This window comes from Manis javanica, chromosome 3 (assembly GCF_040802235.1).
Source record: "Manis javanica isolate MJ-LG chromosome 3, MJ_LKY, whole genome shotgun sequence".
NCBI classification, from domain to species: Eukaryota; Metazoa; Chordata; class Mammalia; order Pholidota; family Manidae; genus Manis; species Manis javanica.
Genome location: NC_133158.1, coordinates 11,001,978 through 11,023,126, shown reverse-complemented (window position 1 = coordinate 11,023,126; position 21,149 = coordinate 11,001,978). Strand labels below are relative to the sequence as shown.

The 21,149-nt window shown below is 37.7% G+C and overlaps 1 protein-coding gene across 7 annotated transcripts in view; it reads left to right on the top strand.

Annotated features, from left to right (window-relative positions):
* CADPS (calcium dependent secretion activator) overlaps positions 1–21,149 on the top strand; it is a 428,787-nt gene that overhangs the window by 57,907 nt on the left and 349,731 nt on the right. The window lies entirely within an intron of this gene.

Sequence of the window (21,149 nt, the reverse complement as noted above, 5' to 3'; positions counted from 1 at the left end):
TTCATTTGACATTATCATGTAAAAATGTTTTTAGAATGAAAACAAATTTTTAATGTCTGAGTTTTGATTTCATATATAATTTTTCATAGGATTAACATGTTATTTAATCCTTAGGAGATTTAGGTAGATTAGAGACATTCAGGCCATTGGAGGAGATTTTGGTCAATAGAAGACAATTTTAAAACAGTAAAGCAAAAATATAACATTTTAAAAGTTTAATTCAAACTCCAACATAATGTCCCTTTTGATTTTTTAAGGTTTGTTAAAATAAAAACAAAATCCAGCTGAATAAATTTGAAGGTTTTATTGGTATAGTCAATGATTCATGAGTCAGGCAGCATTTCACCAGCAGACAGAAAGGAGCTCTGAGGAGCGACACAAAATAGAAGACTGCTATAGGCAGAAGGAGGTGGGACGAGGAAGTGATTCCAGCAAAGAGTGGATTGTTTCAGTCAAGGTTCTTCCCTGGGGTCTGTCAGGCAGATTAACTCCTTAGTGCTGACCAGGTTGTTCTACACTGTTAAAGGTTACATTCCTGGGAGGGGCTGAAACTACAGTTAGGTACTACGCCTTGATTTGCTGACATGGGACTTAGCACAAGGCCTCCATTTTCGATCTCTTGTCTCTTTTTTAACAGGTTATTAATTAATTTGCTTGATGTATAACACTCAGAGGTGATTCAGCATAGAGAGAAAGATACTTTGCAACAAAAATCACCTAATGAGCGTTTAATAAGCATTAGTCCTTTGCATGAAAGAATTGTGAATTACCGGTTACAGTGATGATGCAATTGTTCAGTTGCTTGGCAAAGACATTGGCAGCATAGGAGTATCAGGAAGAGCTGGGTGAGCCTTGAGTTGGGCTGACGAGGGTAGGACAGAAGTACAGCAAGTCTCTGTGATGTAGGACTTTTGACGTTACATGGCATATTCCTTCATCTACAGATATTGGTTTGGTGATTATTTTGATGCAACAGATGCTATACTGTCAAACGCATGCATTTTCTGGAAGGTTGAAGTGTGGGTGGTGAGTACTTCCGAGAGAGGAAAATGCCAAGCAGCTAAGTCCCGTGGTGATAATGCAGTTCACGGCACTGATGGAGTGTGGAGAAAGGTTGCTTTACAGCGTTCATAGACTGACTGGTAGGAGGAGTGGGTGAGATGTCCAAACACAAAAGGAGAAAGTATTTAATAAGTAAAAATGTAAGGCTACTCTTTCAGTTCAATATTAACAATGCTGTGGAGAGTCTGACTTGACTCATTCAAGTAAACTTTACATCCAACTCTTTACTGCAGTCAGTACCTCTGACTTCTGTTGGTTCATCAGCCTCCTCGAAAGCCTGATGAAAGCTAAGGCCCTGCCCCACCCCACCCCCCAAAAAGGTTGTGTGCACTTGTATCTCGACATCTGCCTTGTTACTTACAATGGCATAGTTTCCAGGAGAAAAAGGACTGATTTATAAACAGAGTATATGGTTACATAAAATATTATTCCCCAGTTGGGGGCTTGGTTCCCCTTTCTAATTCCCTTGTTTTTGAATAAGGCCCTTTAGAGGTAGGAGAGAAGTGAGCTCAGCTTGACTGTGCACCCTTCCACTCCCAGCACAGGTATTGGGGTCCCGAGTGCTCACAATGACCCTGAGTAGGTATGTGGCATCTCCACGTGAGGATTAGCAGCGGACTGGAGAATTATTTTTATTCTATTTTGATATACTCAGATTGAGTAAAACTGAGGATATCTAAAAGTGCACATGATAAAATTTGATATTGCCTAAAAGTTGATGGGAAATAACATCTCCTTGACAAATTTTAGATTTTGTCAAAGTCTACCCAGGAAAATGAATCTTGGAAAAATAATGACCAATGAGAAAATGCACTGTGGCAAAAAAAAACTTTGACATTGTTGTAGTAAAATCTGATAGAAACTGATGTTTATTGAAATTTTTCTAAAGAAATGAAGTCACCCCTATGAAAATAATTTTGATAAAGTAAAAATGATAAAGTTGGAGGTGATTCACTTGTGCTGGATAAAGATTTGATTAAGGAATTACACTGGTTTAATGATATTTACGTGAGAAACTGTTGCCTTGATGAAGATTTTCCAGTGTTGATTTAAATCTGACTGAAGTTTATAATAAAAATATTTGTGGCATTGAAATGGCAGGGTTAAACTCTGGGGTCAAATGTCTTGTTCCCTGAAAGGCCCATTATAAAATGGGGCCATTATTATTATGCAATAATAAATCAGGGACACTACTGTTTCCGAAATGCAAAGATGAATTGCAATTCCAGAAGGTAAAGGCTAACTGAAGCAATTCTTAATTTCAAAGCCCTTGTTTTGAAAAGGTGATCGCTTTTGGACTGAAGCCTTTGCTGCCTCAGTTCAGACTGTAAATGTTAGAGAAAAAATAATTATTCCAGCATCTCATTCAGGAAGAGTTGCAGATTCCTTGCCTCAGTGAGGACCATTTCTGAATTAGCTTATTTAAATTAGTACCTTTTCAACTGGGAACACATCTCTCTAAAATAATTGTTCTTATGCTTTACATAAAAAAAAAATGTGGCTGCAGTTGAGGTTAATATTAGCCAAATTTGGCTTTACTTTGATCATAGATTCAGTAACAGGCTCTGGCAGTTACTAGTCTGGTTGTATGGCCTTAAAGAAGTTACTGAATCTTGTTTCCCCAACTGTGAATGGGGGCAATAACACTCACACCATCCACACCATAGGATTGCGAGGATTAAGTGAGAGAGACTTTCAACACCTTGGCTTAATATAAATGCTCAATAAATTGTAGTCTTTACTATGCCATTATTACTATATTGCACATTTTTTATGCTCACATGTAATTACCCTAGCTGTTTGGCTTGAACGATTTGTTCCCCAACTAGGTTGAAATTTTTTCCAAAATAAAGGTTAGGCTCTGTTCCTTTGTTAGGTACTTTCATTCCTCTGTATCAGTCATCTGAGTCCTAGCAAAAAACAGCTGGCTCCACAGACTGGGTAACTGAGTTGTGCTGTGTGAGTGAAGGGATTATTTAAAGGCAAGTGGGCAGAGTGCCAGAAACACACAGGGGTCAAGAAGCACCCTGCAGCCAGCTAGCAGGGAGACCTTAGTTCCTAGAGCCTGAACAGGCAGAGAAGAAGGGCCGCCCAACGAGAGCTGTGGCTTCAGACCCGGATGCAGCGAACTGCCCTCTGGCAGGGAGGAAGCTAGTGGAATAAATCCTCCCGTCTCTCCCTCTTCCCGTCCCCTGATCTCCTGCTCGTGCTTTCCCATTGGCTGAGCCCAACAGAAAGCCAGAAGACAAGGAAACTGGTTAGAACAGTGTGTAGGAATCAACATCTCTGAACACCAAGCAGGGAGGAGAAAGGAGGAGAGGGGATCTGGGAAGCAAACTGAGGAAGCAGCCGAATGTTTCCGGGCCCAGACAGCTAGTGCAGCTGCTGCACAAACAGCAGGTGCCGCTAAGTGTGTGTGAAAGGAAAGGAAAACTGACCAAAAGTGGTTCATAGAGTGTTGACGATTCATCTTTAAATGTAGATTGAAAAAGAATCTTCCTTCATAGCCTAGTAGTTTGCAGGTAAGGTTTGGAATCAAACTAAGCCCAGTTTGAATGGTGCCTTCACCCTTTCCTGACTGTGTGGTCAAAGGCAGTTGAATGACTCAGCCTCAGTTTCTTCCTTAGAGAAACAGAGATGAGGTTAATATCTCCTTCACAGGCTGCTATTGAGGAGTAAATGAGATGATGCATATGGCATGCCTGGCACAGAAGGAAATGTGGAAGAAATGTTAGCAAATGAATTCTTAGTACCAGTGGTTCTCAACTGTTGACAGTTTTGCCCCCAGGGAACATTCTGCCCCCCCACCAAGAGGTATTTTTGTTTGTAACAACTGAGAAGGTGCTATTGGCTTCTAGTGGGTAGAAGTCAGGGATCCTACTAAACATTTTATAACCCATGCCAGCCCTCCACAACAAAGAATCATCTGACCCAAAATGTTAGTGCCAAGGTTGAGAAACCCTGGCCTGGAATGTTTTTATTTCTGCTTCTCCACCCTTGGGCCTCTGTCTTGTTCAATACCAGTTCTTAAGACCTGTGATTAGGACTGTGTTGTTCACTTTTAGTAGGTTTGAGATTTCTGTCCTCCCACTTCCACAAAAAAGATAAGGTAATATTATGTACATAGCACTTCTACACTCTGTGACTTTGCCCTTCCACTATGTTAAATAAACAAGGGAAAAATAGAAATCACTGTGATATGTGGTAATCTAAACTACAACTGCCCAATATGAAGCTCTTATGTCAAATGCATGTTAGACGTTTGTAAGGCAATGGCAATACTGAGCGATTTCTAGGGGCATTTCAAGCCACCAGGGAGCAGTCTGTTGGAACACATTGTTATTTCTATAGCTGTGATCTCTGGTGAGGCTCTTTCCTATAAGAAACAAAAACCACAAACTCGTAAAACTGATGCATCTGAAATAGGTCACTGGAATAAAACATTAATTTTAATAAGGACCGCCCTTAAACAGTTTGCATTTTTTTCCTCTCTGACCCTGTCCTTCTCTGTCCCTCTACTCCATTCCCTTCTACCCAGAATTGTTGTCCCTGGCAACAGTAGAATTTTCCTCTTAAGAAAATTGAGGTGGTTAAAGCAGAATGCTGCTCACCCTCAAGGTGGCTCTAGGTCCTATTTGTTTCATTTCCTCCAGTCTTAAAGAAAGAGTTGATCTTCCAGCTCTCCTGTTCATTCATTCATCACATTTTTATTCCAGTCCTTGGCAAAGGCAGGACAAATATAATGGTCCCCGTCACCATGGAACATACAGTCAGTCCCCTGGGGAGTGAGGGTGTTAATGTGTAAGCCAGTAGGTTTGCACATGCACATATGTGCATGTGTGTTTTAATTTGACATTCCCAGCCTCTGTCTATTCTACTTCATAGTAGTTTTGATTTAATCATGCTTAATTTCCACTGTGTCTATTATTTACTTACAGAATAGACTCAGCTATTTAGCTCAGCTTTGGAAGGCAAGTTTTCCAGTCTACCTCTTGGTCTTTATAAAAAGCCTCCCTGGGTAAAAACCATAAAATAATGTGTTAACACAAGCAAAGTGAGATGCAAGAGTGATGTCTATAGAATTGTGTCTAACAAAAACATACAAAAAGTATAAAAAGAGAAAAATCAAGATCCAGGAAAATCAAGACAGGCTAGATGATGAAAACTGAAAGTCATATGACACTGTGGAAATAATAGAAGTTTTGAAGTTAGAACTACCTGGATTCAAATCTCAGCTTCACTTCCCAAGCAATCCTAAACAAATTGCTTCACTTGTCTGAGCATGTTTTCTTATCTGTAAAATGACGTGATGACACCTACCTTGTAAGGATCAATGCAAGAAGTAAAGATGATTTATGAAAAACACCTGACACATGGTTGTTCTAAATACATAGTAGCTAGCATTATTATGATTAATATGATAAAGTTGGAACTGCTAGATTTTATTTTATTTTATTTTAATTTTTTGGCGGGGAGAGAAACACATTTGTGTGTACAAGTAGTTGTCCACTTCTGCTCGCCCCTTTCTCTTGTGACCCGGCTGCAGAAGAAGGGGTCCCACCCAACCTCTCAGGTCCAGATATGCCCTGCTCCCCCTTGTAATTACCTATTGATATGGAGATGAGCTGCTGAATTTTAAACATTGAAGCACAAATTTCATTTAAATAGCATTAATGAAGTAAAATCAGAAAAATTTCTTGGACAAGACAAGATTTATCTGGGAAGTTAGGCATGAAAGACATGGTTTACCCAGGTCTTCATTCACATCTCAATAAGCAATATAGGAGAAAAAAAATTTTTTTAATTGAAGTATAGTTGATATGCAATATTATATTGGTTTCAGGTGCACAACATAGTGGTTTTACAATTATATACATTAAGAAATGCTCCCCAGTATAAGTGTTGTGGCTATTGGTCAACATACAAAAAAATTACAGTATTATGAGCTATGTTCCCTATGCTGTAGTTTTCAACCTGTAACTTATTTATTTTACACTTGGAAGTTTGTACCTCTTAATCCTCTTCACATCTTTCATCCATCCCTCACTCCCTCTGGGTATATCAAATAATACAGAATGCAAACCCCTAGTTTGTTCTCTGTATTTATGAGTCTATTTGTTTTGTTTGTTCATCTGTTTTTTAGATACCACATGTAAGTGAAATCACATGGTATTTGTCTTCCGACTTATTTCACTAAGCTTAATACCCTCTAGGTCCATCCATGTTGTCACAAATGGCAAGATTTCATTCTTTTCATAGCTGAGTAATATTGTGTGTGTATGCGTGTGTGCATGCATGCGTGTGTGTGTGTATACTTCACCTTCTTTACCCATTCATGTATTGCTGGACACTTAGGTTACTTCCATATTTTGGCTACTGTCAATAATGCTGTAATACCATAAGGGTATATATATCTTTTTGAACTAGTGATTTTGTTTTCTTAAAGTAAATTCCCAGAAGTGTAATTACTTGGTTGTATTTCTATTTTTAATTTTTTGAGGAACCAGGAGACATCTTTAACATCATCCCCTTGGCAAATAAATATAACTTTCATGATTTATTTCTTCTTTAATCTTTCAGAGTTAGCCAAAGTCATAAAGCCAAAAAGCAGTTGTTGGCAGGAATTATTTTTAATTCATCCTTACATTGTCAAAAACCCTGGCATTGGTGGCATTTTTAAGCAGATCATCAATTCTTTCTTTATTTTAGAGGCACACATTTAAGTAGTGTTCATGAAGCACTCTCTCTCAGTTAAATCTCAAAGTAAGTCTTTGACATGTATGTTATAGTGCCCATTTTACAGATAAGGAAATCAGGGGTCAGAGTCCCAGGTTAGTAAAGATATAGGTCCAGAACTTGAACCAAAGTTCATTTAACTCATTCCATTCCACCTTTCTCCTCTACCCTGGCCTACCACCTTAACAAATATAGCTAGGCTATGTGTTCCCCTAACCTGGTTAAAAAAAGGCCTTATATAAAAATAGAATGAGGGGAAATTTAATGTGGGACTCTAGGTATAAAATTGTTTTATTATGAACACACATCAAGGAAGAATGTTTTGTAAATTGGTTTTCTGGGAGTGATTTTTAAATCTTTTTGTTGTTCTGGTTTATTCCAAATCATTTAACTAGAATGACAGAAGAATGATATTAAAAAGTACATTCAACAAGGTCATGGCTGTGCAGTACGTACACCAAATTGCACAGATGGCTCAATTTTGAACTCTGTGCCTTCCAAACAAGGAGAAATAAATGAACGTGTTTATATTATTGAAAAAAACACAAATCCACGATTTTTAACACAAATATAACTATATTTAATCAATCACTCACAGCAACTCATGTCCAATAAACACACTCAAAGTTAACTGAAATTTGAAATTCTTCCTAGTTAATTTAATTTTCATTTTTCTACCTGATTCTGAGTGATTGCCTAATGAATTAGTCATATCCATATATTAAACGATTAGTGCCTGCAAAGGGAGTGGTACCCCTGAATTATACAAGGAGTTTCACTTAGGATAAAGACCTTAATATTTGCTTTTAATATTTTCTCCACTCAAAGAATGATGATGATGATAATTGTCAAGAGCTATGAAGGTTCTGAGATTTTACTCTACTTGCAAGTTAACACGTTAACCCCAGAGATGCACAGATGCTGGCAGGTGACACAAAACTCCTGTGACAGTGATGTAGACCTTTCCTGCAGCAGGGTTCATGTGCTTCCTGTTTACGCACGAAACCCCAGGGGAACAACGTGGAGGGGCCCAGGGAGACACTGTATAACCAGTGGGTCTGTGTCACAGCCGAGGAGCACCAAGCTTAGGAAACCCCAATTTTATAAGGCACTGCTAGCAAACTTGCCCAATCTTTGTCCTAGAGGGAGACAGTATCCTTATTATCCTAGTCAGGAAACAAATCTTAACTTCCGCCCATCAGAAAAATTCTATCTTCCAAAATATAAACATCCTTAGAAGGACAGCTGAAAATGAAGTCTGTCATAAAAATTGTAGACACACCATGAAGAATCCTTTCCCAACAATGTTGATGGTGGCTGTGATGGTGGTGGTGGCTAATATTTATTGAACTCACATTTCTCAGACATTGGGCCAAGTCCTTCATGCACATAGTATCATTCTACTGTCACTACAACCCTAGAGGTAGACAGTATTATGCACATTTACACATAAACAGTGGAGACTCAGATTCAGCAACTTTCCTAGGGTCACATAGGAAGAGGCAGAGCCAGCCCTGGAATGCAGGTCTGTCCGACTCCAGAATCTGGCCCCTTGATCCTGACGTAAGCTTGCCACTTTACAAAATACACTGACGACTGAATACAGTGTCTGTCTCCCATTTCTTTCTTGCCCACTTTTGTATTCACAGTCCCACGAATAGGGCCAAAAACCAAACAGGTGCTCAGGATTTCTAGAGTGAATGAGTGTTCAACTTCAAGTTTTGCTTGTATTCTTCATGGTGCCATTTAAAAAATACATATTCTGTAGTTATAAATGACTTTCAGAAAACTTTTAAAAGTTGGCTTCATGGCGATATCTACTAAGTAAGAAAGGAAGCAAAGTGGGATGAGCACTGATCACCTGATTCATTTATGATTCATTCGGTGCTTTTTGAGCATCTACATGCAAAGCGCTGGATGTCGAGTGCTCAGATAGAGGCTGACAACTTGATCTCTTTCCATGAAGAAATCGAACATAGCTATAAGACGCAGTTTTTGCACACGCTGTGTAAGAAAGAATGAAACAGAGGCATAACAGGGAAAAAAGTATTGCGTTAAAAGGCTACTTTTTGGACATACCCTGAAGAAAACTCAGTACGTCGAATTTTGAATTTCTAAGAGAAACACTTTTGGTTTGGATAATACACATTAACTCTGTATGTTATTCTCCCTAGACTGCTTCTTAACCCCCATATTACTTTTATTTTTCTCTTAGAATAAGGGGAAAATAATACTAACTGGTGAAAATAAATAAGTAAATATATATATATATGCTTACAGTTTTAAGAAAAATGATGAGTTAAGCTTAAAAATATCCTAGGATTTATTTAGTAGGTGATTACTAAATACTAAATTAATGACAACTAATGTTGTCAACAGCAATGGTTTGTTTATCCAAAGAAATTTCTGTCCCACATCTTTTGTATTTCAACATTCCCTATCTTTATTCAAATTTTAGTTTTTCTCTGCAGCCTAAGGCATACAGGTTTATCAAGAAGTCTAGCTTATCCTCAAATATGCTGATCCTGAGTGGTTATAAAATATTTATGCAGGTCATTTAAGTTGAATCACAAATAGTTTCCAATCAGAGTGAAATCATCTTTTAGTTTAAGCAAATGATGCCAGTATAAGAAAAAAGAATTGCAAATATGCCCATGCCTACACTCCCTCTACTATAGGCCTTCTGCAGAAAAAAATGTTAATGTTTCTCTAACACAGCAGTTGTCTTATGTAACGCCTTCACCGGCTTCACCACTCCTTCTCTTAACCTGACCAAGTGCAAATTGCTGCTCTTGAGGAGCTCAAGGAAAGACTACTTTGAGGTCACTTCTTAAAAATCCAAAGAACTTAATATGTTCCCTGGAGATTTCACTTTCCTGAACAAAACACTAAGTAGTTCTCATTGCTTCTAGGGTCAAATTTAAGCTTTTTAACACATGACCATCCATGATCTAGCCCATACCACCCCTTCCTCATACTTAACCATCTGATATTTAACCACTAAAAGTTTTCCCGCCATCATGATTTCTGTACCCTTGTTGATGCTGTTCCCTCTATCTGGAATACCTGTGCCAAATTTCATTACTTGGCTATCTTCCACTTGTCTTTCAAAAACCAGCTCCCCTTTCAGGTCCTTCAGGAAGGCCCCCCCACCACCACCACTGCACAGGTTAGGCTAAGAGCACCCCTGAGCTCCGTAATACCAGTGGTGGACAGAACCTCCTGTGCAATCATCGACCTATACCTGCCTTACCCAATAGACTAAAAATTCCACAAGGGTCAGAATGTGTTTTACTCATCTTTGGGTCCCAGTGTGTGGTAATTTGTGGGCCCTCGGCAGACGCTTGTTGAATGAATGAATGAATCCATGATGAGAACCTAAAATGGGAGTCAGTGAGGCAGGAAAATCCTTAAAAATACAATTCTAGGGAGGCAAGAAGACAAATCTGAGGGATACAGCCAATGCCAAGAGAAACAAATTTGTGCATTTGTTGAATTGATGTTGATTGAACATCCATGTGCCAACAGGAAGTACAGTGGAGAGCAAGATAATTAAGGTCCCTAGTTCACAGATCTTATTTCTAATACATATCCCCAGATTATTGCTGAAAAAAAGGTCAGTGCTATGAAGAAATAAAAAAGTGGAGGTTATGACAGCATAGTAGGGGAGAGCTTTAAATTGGATGGTCAGAGCAGGTCTCTGAGGACATTTTGAAAATGACACCTGAAGGACAAGAAAGGGCGCAAGCCTTGCCAGGAACTGGTAAGAGCATATGCAAAGGACTTGAGGTGCGACATAGTTCAAGATTTTGAGAAAGAGAAGATCTATCACATATAGAAGTCAGGTTAGGGCATTGGAGGGCCTGAGTTCAGAAGGAAGATGATCAATAAAACTCAGGCTTGCTTATCAGTAACTCTGAAACAGGAGCCTGTAGCAAAAGGAGCCCTTCGCAGCCATGAGGCTCTGGCAGGGTGACAGGCATCTGAAGGAGAGCCTCCCACGGCTAATTGCTGCATCCACATCCCATAAGCCAATGTGCAGGAGGGAAATGGGAAAATTAGATTTTGGAAAATTCTCCATGTAAACTACTGAGACCAGACCATCCATTAGAAAGGGCCATGCATTCTTTACACTTTGCCCTGCCTTATAAACATGAACCACAGATTTTCTAGCCTACAGAAATATGTCAGCAGGTCTTTCCATGTAAAGCTTGTATCACTAAGTTACTTAATTATCATAGCCACCTTGTCAGGTGGGTAAGATTGTTAGCCCCATTCTATGTATCAGAAAACTTCAGAGGCTTTATGGAACTTGCCAATATCTCATAGCTAGTCAGTGGCAGTGCTGGGATTTGAACCCAGATTGCTTTGTCACCCTATCATAATTTTTATTTTAATTAGAGTTATTATCTGGGTTTAAAAGTAGCCCATGTATTTATATACTTGTTTTGGCAGATCTTGATTATAAACTCTATTGGTTTGTGGGGCTCTAAGAGAAAGGGGATATAAGTGTGCTGGGAACCCGGGGGCCCTGGGTACCACTCAGACTCCCGGTCTTCAGGACAGCCCAGAGACTTGCGTGTTTCCACTCAACAAATTAGGTGTTAATTGGAACTCCTGCTCTTCAAAGGCTTTTCCATGGTGTTATCTAAAATTCATAGTAATGATTGTGAGGAACAATGTCATCAAACATACACATATATACACGCAATACCCCTCATGCTCAGGATGGTTTCAGTTTCCTGTTTAGTTTTCTCTGAAGATTGGAAACCCAAATGCATCTGTCAAAATTCTTTAAGAACCAGATTAACTACCCTTAGAAAATAACTCCATCGCTATCAGTGTGAGATAACCATGTTTCCTGTAGCTAGGGTCAGGATGACGCAGGGGAAAGGACCCAGATATTTGATGCAGTCATTTTCTAGCCACGGTTTGTGTCAAAAGGTCCATGTTCTGTGTTAACAGTAATGCTGGCAAATGAGAAAGAATGCTTAATGGGATGGTCTGCTGCATACATCATCTCAAATGCTGAATTTTCTCCTCCAATCTCTTCCATAGTTTTTAGTCCAGCTCAGGTATAAATTTGGTCACCAGTACCACTGAAACTGATTCTCTCTAATTCAGATCTATGCTGGATTCTTCCCAAGAAGACTCAGTTACTGAGAATAGCAGAAGGGCTCTGCTTTATAGAAATAACTAGTTTCACTTTAACAGCAGCATTTACCCCCAAAGAGACCACAGAGGAAAGCTAGCTATTAATAAACTTATAAGAAATCAAACAGTGATGCCATATTCTACACCATGTTAAATTTTGTGTGTTGTGTTTCACAAGCCTTGTAAATGCTTGTTGTCACTTGGCATTCACAGACTTTTGCCACATTTAGTTGGAAAACTGAGTAAAGTGGAGGCAGCACTAATTTGTGAAGAAAAATTCTTTCAAACACCTCTTAGGCAGATAACCTTTAGGCAGTTTTTAAAAAGTCACTTGGCTACTGAGTTGTCTTTTTTTAAGGTAGATGTATGTTTTTATTTTATTCACCTTTAATGTCTTTCTAGCTTCCATTTACTGAGCTGCCAAGTACCTGACACTCTACCGAGTATCAACTGATTTAATCTTTGTGCAGTCCTGTAACATTGATGGTATTATTTCTATTTTATAGATGAAGAGACTAAGCCACAGGAAGAATTTGCTAGTAGGTGGCAAAGCTGAGCTTCCAATCCAGGTAGTTGGCCAACAGAATTCATGCTCTAAATGTCTATGCTGTACTGCCTCCCCAAACTAGGTTATCAATAAATTTTTGTTAAATAAATGAATTATCATGTGAGCTTTAATTGGCCCTCTAGCAGAGGACATGGCCTTTGAAAATTAAACAATATACTTACTATTCACATGAATTACCTTACACATTTTTAATGAAAAATATACCCATGTACAGAGTACCTATCTCTTCCTAAGTGCTGAGTTTAATAAGAGTGACATTCCCTGAGAATAAAGCCCCCTGAGAAGCCACAGCATCTTTTCAGCATGGCCTATGTAGGGTTTATACCCTCATCTGCTTCCAGGGGCCACCTAAACTGGCTCAAGACTTTGAATCTCTTGCAGCTGCATTGTAAGCTTTGATAATTACAATAACCATTTATTAGGCACTTACTGTGTGCGCGATATGTACTAGCGCTCAATGTCCACTATCTCATTTAATCTTTACAAATGGTTTCTGTTTAGAGGGTGGGGAAATAATCCCAGAGAAGTAAATTAACTTGCTCAAGATAACACATTAGAAAGATGTGATGCCAGTGCAGTCTGATCCCAAGCTCATGCTGTCATCTGCTTGGTATACTGCCCTGTGCCCATTGGGATACCCTCTTTATTTTCCCTGCTGTGCCTGGTCCAGTGCCTGGAACCACAGACAGATGTTGGACCTCCTTGACGGAAAGATCTGTTGGTTGCTTGATTGACTGATGGAATGAAATGGAAAGTTGAGCAGTTGCCTCTAGAGCGGTGTTTCTCATACATTAATGTCATTTGAATGTGAGTCACTGGAGAATCTTATTAAAATGTAGATTCTGGTTCAGTAGGTTCCAGGGAGGGAAGGAGATACTGCACATCTAATAAGCACCCAGGCAATATTGATACTGCTGGTCCATGGACCACACTCTGCATTGCAAGGCTCTCACCTCAGCTGTCTAGTGTGGTAGCTACAAGCCATGTGTGGCTATTTAGATTTAAGACAAAATTAAAATCCAGTTTCTCATTCATGCGAGTCACATTTCAAGTGCTAATTAGGCACATGTGGCACTTATCTACTGCATCAAATAGGCAGATGTAGAGCGCTTCCATCATCACTTTTTGTGTAATAGAATATTCAGTTAATATATAAAATAGTCCACTTAAAGAGTTCCATATGCATTCCTATCTCATTTCAGTGGTCTGAAAAAGTCCCTTTCATCTTCATCTCCTAGGTTATCCTAACCATACATAGATACTTGAATCTTTGATGGGAAATGTCATTATTGCACAAAAATACTGATAAATATATTAGTATACTATGTTTTACTTAGGACTCAACACATGTACTTGAGGAGGGAAAAGGCACTGTTTTCATTTTTTACATTTTTAAAAATTAAGCTATCATTGATATACACTATTATGAATTCACATGAAAAACATTGTGGTTACTACATTCACCCATATTATCCAGTCCGCCCCCCACCATACCCCATTGAAGTCACCATCCATCAGTGTAGTAAGATGCCACAGCGTCACTACTTGTCTTCTCTGTGCTACACTGTCTACCCCAAAGGCACTGTTTTTAAAATAACAAACCATAGGATTGTCCAGAAACACCAGAACTTTATTGAAAATGTTCTGTGTAGACTTGGAAAACATGAGGTTGCTCTGTAAACTGAGCAGTCACTGGGCCTTTTTAATTACAGCTATGACTTGTTTCCACATGTAGCTTTGTCAAGCACTGAGTTTGCATGAATACCTTGGGGTCTAGAGTCTGTGCTCATTTTCTACAGAGTAAGGAAAATCATTTGACCATTGACAATATCCTTAAAAACCATTTTGTCCAATCCTTGCATTTTGCTGATGAGTAAACAAAGGCCCAAAGTGGAGATGTAATTTGTAGTTAGTGCAAGTTAGGGCTGGTCTGTGGCACACAGTGATATTTGCTGAACTGATAAAAATCTAGCTTTCTCCACCCACCCTCTCAGACCCATTACCTGCACCTGAATGACAACAATGATCATTAAAATACAACACTTTTTATGTTTGTTTCTTTGCCTTCTGTCAAAGATATACATAGAGACACTAGATTTTAGAAACAAATGTCATGGAGATATTAGATTCAGAAACAAATTGGAATGGAAACAAATAGGTCTTTAGTATTTATAAAGTAATTTCTTTTTGAGGCAATGTAATTTCTTTTTGTATCTATTCATTATAGAAATTTAGAAAATGCAAATAAAAATGAAGTTTAAATCACCTATAGCATAGTTATCAGAGATGATACTATGAATTCAGTTATTATGTAAACTTCTTATTTTTCTGTTATTTATAAAAATATACATCACTACTCTTTTATAATATGGACATTTTCCCAAATCACTTAGTAAGATTCTAAATAATTTATACACACTGAAGTAATATTCCACTGTATGGTAATATCAAAATGTATCCATTTGAATCACAATTGATCAACATTTGTTTTATTATATATACATTATATATATATTGTTTAATTATATATAATATATATTATATTGTTACTTTTATTTATTATAAGCAACATGTGATGAGCATTATTAGGGGAAAAATTGACATAATTTTCTTCAGGATAAATTCCTAAAAGTGGAACTGCTCTGCTAGGTCAAATGTTTTAAATATGTTAAGTTTTCTGACGCAGATTTTCAAATTCCCCTCAGAAAAGATTGTACTTATGTATCCAAGAGAAAAAAATATAAAAATAAGTTCCCTGTAGATACAGACTACGACTATTTTATTCAGGACTCTTCTCTTCAGAGCCTAGACTAGTGCCTAACACATAGTAGGTCCTCAATAAATATTTGTTAACTATTTCAGAGCCTGGTACATAATGGTATTTGACAAGTGGTACTTACAACTGTTACTTTTTGAAGTTGTTACAATTATTCTCGTTGGACATACATTTTCACTTCATAGCAACATTTTTATAGGTTTATTTGGAATTTTATCTAAGAATAAATGTAAAACTCCAACCTAATCCCTTCATAGTCTCATACAGATTGTCTCCTTTGTTAGATATCTTTGGAACATCTTCATTGTGGACCTGGTTCTTTTTTGTCACCGTGTTTGTAAACCTTTTTCCTTACTATCCCTTGATGTCTGCTCAGACTCAAATAATATACCCCACTGGGACAAATTACCCTGAGCAAAATACTACTGAACTTATGAAAAACAAAGGAAATGACCACAGGTATGGCATATTCAGTGTAAGTGCTGTCTACTAGTTGGGCTCACAAGCTCCTTCCCTTTGGGGGGAATATTATGCATGGGTTTTTTTTTATAATGTGGTTATTAAAGCGTTGGCTTTAAGTTGGGACTCGGGGTGTGCCATCCTGGCCCTATGACTTTGGGCAAATTACTCAACCTCTCTAAACCTTGTTCCTCACTTGTAACAGCAGTGACTGCTTTCTAGCTCAGAAGGAACACCCAGTAAACCGAGGTTGTTGATGCTAGAACTTCATTACCACCAGTGATTGAGAACTGAGTATGTTACAGTATTATGTCCCACGATTCTATATGACGGACTTGACATTTGCCTCCAAATTCTAAGAGATTTTGGTGCATTAGATTTTGCTGAGCTTACCAGTTGGGGAAATCTCTCAACAGATTTTATTGAGCCATTTTCCACTTGGAGAAAATAAGACCCAAAGTTGCATAGCAAATGATTCTGGCAAGCCAGAGATCCAGAAAAATGTTGGAACTGCACCTTTAACCAAAGCATCTCTATTAGCACTACAAAGTGTCAGACTACGTCATGATGATCAGCCAAATGGTGCTGGTGATGATAATGATCATCCCAATGGAGATAAAATCTTGATTAAATTATTACTTCTTTTTGGTTTGGCAATATGCGTTTACACATATTATCTCTTTCAGTCCTCACAATAACCACAAATGAAGGTGACCTTATTCCGTAGCTGAGAGAGCCCAGGATCACATATCTGGGAACCGTAGAGCTATGGCCAGAAACCAGTTTTGTCCAGTGCTAAAACTTGCACTTTTAACCACCAGAATCTGCCCTATAAAACCAAGCTTTCGGAAGCTAGTTCCTGCTCTCAGCAGAAATCAGAACATTTTTTCTGACCACTGAATGACTACCAAATCACCAGGATTGCATAATCAGTCAGATCAATACTAGAACTACATTTTGTTTCCTATTTGCAGTCCTATTTAAGACCAGTGAAAAATACCCTAAGCTGTGAGCCTTTCAAATTGGAAGTTCAATAGAATTTATTTTTATAGTCTTCTTGGAAAAATATCTGTGTGAAATCCTGCTTTCCTTTGTAAGAAGAGATTTATTTTGCCTGTATTCATTAGCTCTCTGGTTGAGCACTCAGAGAATAGCAACACAGCATATTTTTCAAATAAAAAAGTCATCTGATTGAAAGCACACTAATAACATCATTATTTAGGAAAAGCCCTGTCTGCAGGAAAGTCTCTTTAGCAACAAGTCATGTAATTGAATCAGGAGCTGCAATAGAAACTAAAGTACACATGCAAGAGCTTGGCAGAATTGTAAGATTCAGCTGTATGGATCTCCCAGGTCATTCTGATAGGTCTGTAAAACATAGGTATTGAAAGCATGGATTTTATTTAAGGGGACACTGAGAAATGAGAAACTTCCCATGAGTCCCTGACTTCCTGGGTATCCCCACAATATAAAGTGCATTCTTGTCTCAACTTCCTTTAACTCGGTATCATCTAAAGAAACCTAGGGTCTAGGTTGTGATGCAACCTCACAAACAGCACCTGAGAGGAAGCGAGAGAAAGGATATGTATGGTGAGATGTGCTGACTTTGCGTCTTGTCTCATTTCTTCCAAGAGCTTCTTATTTTTCATTTGTGCACTTTGTAAGCAATTAAAGGAGGCAACTAGTGAGGAAAGGTATTGCATTCCCTGCCCTTCAGTTATTTCAGAGTTGACTCTATGTGGTACATACCATTGTCATTCAAGGGAGCCTTGAGGGACATCTGACCTAGTTGAGTAGCCATGCCTTTAATAAAACTGCCAAAATAAGTTATGAGATTTCTTACACAATTGAGAGATTCTTTCAAAGATGCACTGAAGGTTACTTGAATTTTATTTGGAGCATAACACGGATGGTAGTGACCAGACAGCTGGGGTTGTATCCTGATAACAGCGATGATGATAGCACCTAACATTTTGGTATGCCCACCAATGCCAAGGACAGAACTACAACTTTATACGTTCTCTCACTTAGTGTTCGCAACAATCATAATGAAGATATTACTAGTATACCTACTTTACAGTTAAACTGAGTCTTAAGGAAGCCAAGTTTTTGTCCCAAGACGACAAAGTTAGTGGACACTGGAACCAGAATTCAAATCCAAATAGTCTGATTCCAAAATGAAAAGCTTTAATCACCATATACATGGTATCCAAACTTTTTTGAACACATACCCCATCAGTAAAACATTTTGAGAATACCCCCTCATTATATTTATTTATTAATAACTAATACTAAGTAATATGTTGGGCACATAATAAAAAATATACACTAATTATAAATGGTGAAAGATGAACCAAAGATGAAATAATGTTTTATTTTATTCTATTAATTAGTGGTACAAAAGTATTTTTGATCTCATGAAAACCCAATTGTAAGTAATGTTTTGGCAAAAGTAATATGCTTGAATGTGTTTCAGTATTTTTGAAATTTTTGGTTAGTTTTTGTTTTTGGATTAGTAATTCAAAGGCCCAGTCTGGGTTTTTCTCACTACTTGGTTGGTCCTAATTAGAAAAGATGCATCTTTCCTTAGATCCAGATGGAAGAAAAATGTCATAGGCTATACTTTTGAAAACAAGATATTCATATTTCAATTTTATCCACCAGTTATGCAAAGATTTTTGTTGAAATCCAGCTAATAAACTGCTGTCTTTTCCAATGTCAGACTATTGGTATTCAACAAATGTTGCATTTTGATGTCTTTTTTAAATGGTTAAAAAAACTTACTAAAACTCGTAGTTCAAAACCACTGCAAACTAATTAGTCAGGTTTGTAAAATTGTTTCCAGTATTTTAAAGAGATTTTATAGGCACATCAAATACATGGATACACCCTGATATCACACAATAAAAGAGTCATTTCCAAAAACAGTTCCTGATTTCAAATTGCTCTCTCCATGACACCAGTTTTTGTTTTGTTTTGTTTTGAACTTGTCTTTATGTCCTAGATGCTTGGTTTTTATATGTCTTGCTCATTGTGATAGCTTCAAGACATTCATCATTAGCTAATATCTCAAAACAGTATGCATAGGGCATGGTTCACTGTTGATGATAATTACCCATATATTTTTCCTCAATTTTGCATTGGAAAGGGCTAGCCTTTTGATAAATTTGAGGAACTCATATTTGTTTTTACCTCATTATACGTCTTATGAGGAGTAGCAGCGAAGTGTTGAATCTGTCTTTTTCCTGCTGACTTGTGCTAATCTTATCATCAGGTTAACCACTCTAGGCAGGGATGGGAGGTGGGGAGCTGATAGGTTTTTAATGGCATCACATTGCGTTCTTTTCATTGGTTCTTTCAGTTTGGGGAATGGCCAGATAGCTCACTGTTATGAACTGGGTGAACTGCATAATGAACTGTAATTCTGTACCACGGTGACTTTGATATCAACCCAAAAACTTGCTGGATAGCAAAAACAAGGCTCAAGATGTGTGACATTCCAAATCCACTTTTTAAAAATGTTCTAAGTACAGTACAAGCAAATGAAACTCATGGTGCTGGGAGGTTGAGACTCAGCATTATCATGGTGGGGAGGTTAAATTGCTACCAACAGCCCTGATCATTGACATTCCCCACCCCTGCCACAACCAGCACTACCACCAGAACTAGATCACAAACTTCTAAAAAAATTATGTTTCCAAATTATAGAAATTATAAATGCATATACAAAAGTAGAGAAGTCAGTGTAATGAACCCTTGTTTGCCCGTCACCTAGCTTATTGTCACTTTGTGGTCAATTTGTTTTATATGTATTCCCATGCTCCCTAATGAATTATTTTGAAGCAAATCCCAGATGTAATATTTCTGGGGTATATTTTTGGAATATAAAATATTTCCAGATGTGAAAAAAAATGTGAGTCCTGGAATTAACAAAATGGTATAAAAATTACCTAGGGAAAACCCAAACAAAAGAGATATAAAACTCTTATGAAAAAAATCCATAGAGCATTTCAGGGCATAAAATATGAACTGAATAAGCAGAGAAGTGAGAAGGCTACATATCATAAGGATATAAATTCTCCCTTATTAATCTATAAATTCAATGCAATTTCACTCAGATTCCAACGGGATTATCCATGCAACTTGGTAATTTGAGAAACCCAAGAACCAAGAATTGCTACTACAGTTTTGAAGAACTCTTCTACCAGTAGGAAGGAATTATTAGAAAGTCATCATCATTACTATAGTGTGGTATTAGTGAAGAGAGACAAAGAGATTAGTGGGGCTGAATAGAATGTATAGAAACAGATCTATGTTATATTTGAAATAAGATAGAGATGGTTTACAAATCGTGAAGAAAGGATAGACAATATGATACATATTACTGAGTATCTGTGCTTATTTAGATCAAGTTTCATGCCTAATATTTTGTCAGTTTTTTTTCTGCAGTTATTGAGATTTTCATATACATATTTTGGCTGTTAATATAGTGAATTGCATTGATTCATTCTCAAAGGTTAAATCAGCCTTATCTGCCTGGGAAAAACTCTACTTGATCATGATGTATTATCCTTATTTTAATTGACTTATTATTTGTACATTATTTGCATTGATTTATTACTATTACTGATTTTTGTGTCTATGATCATAAGGGATATTGACCCACAATTTCTTATTCTTCTATTATCTTTGCCTGGTTTTAGTATTAGGGTATTGTTGGTCTTATAAAATGAGTTGGGAATTATTTCCTCTTCTGTTTTCCAAGTTTGTTTACCACCATAATATTTCTTAGATATTTGGTAAAATTCAGTAGTGAAGGTATCTGTACCTAGACTGTTCTTTGTGGGAAGGTTTTAAATTAGGGATTAAATTTCTTTATTACATGTATAGGTATTTAGACAATCTAATTCTTTTTTTCACTGACCTATAGTATTTTAGTAGTCTTTGAAAGAATTTATCCATTTAATATAAATTAACAAATTTATTGACATACCTTCAGGTTTTGCTTACCCGCAGATTCACCGCTTTTATGTTTGGTAACAGCCAACTGAGCTCCACCAGGGCTGGTGGCTTTGTCTGCTGTGAGCTTGCAGGACAGTAAACACTCCTAAGAGAGACTGTAGAGTCGGCCCTGGGAGGAGCCTCCTGGTTACAGCTTATGTGAATACGTAACTTGTGTCCTCTCATCCCCGGGAGAACATATCTCCTGCAACCCTAGGTTCCCTATCTCCATTGGTTCATATGCATTAGCAGCCAGTCATAAATTGTGAAGGAGACTGGACCCCAACAAGCATCAGCCCAATTTTTCTTTTTATAAATGTAGAAACTAAGCCCCAGAGAGAGTGTTCAGGACTAACACTTATTGTGTACCACCTAACTACCAAGTTATAGGAT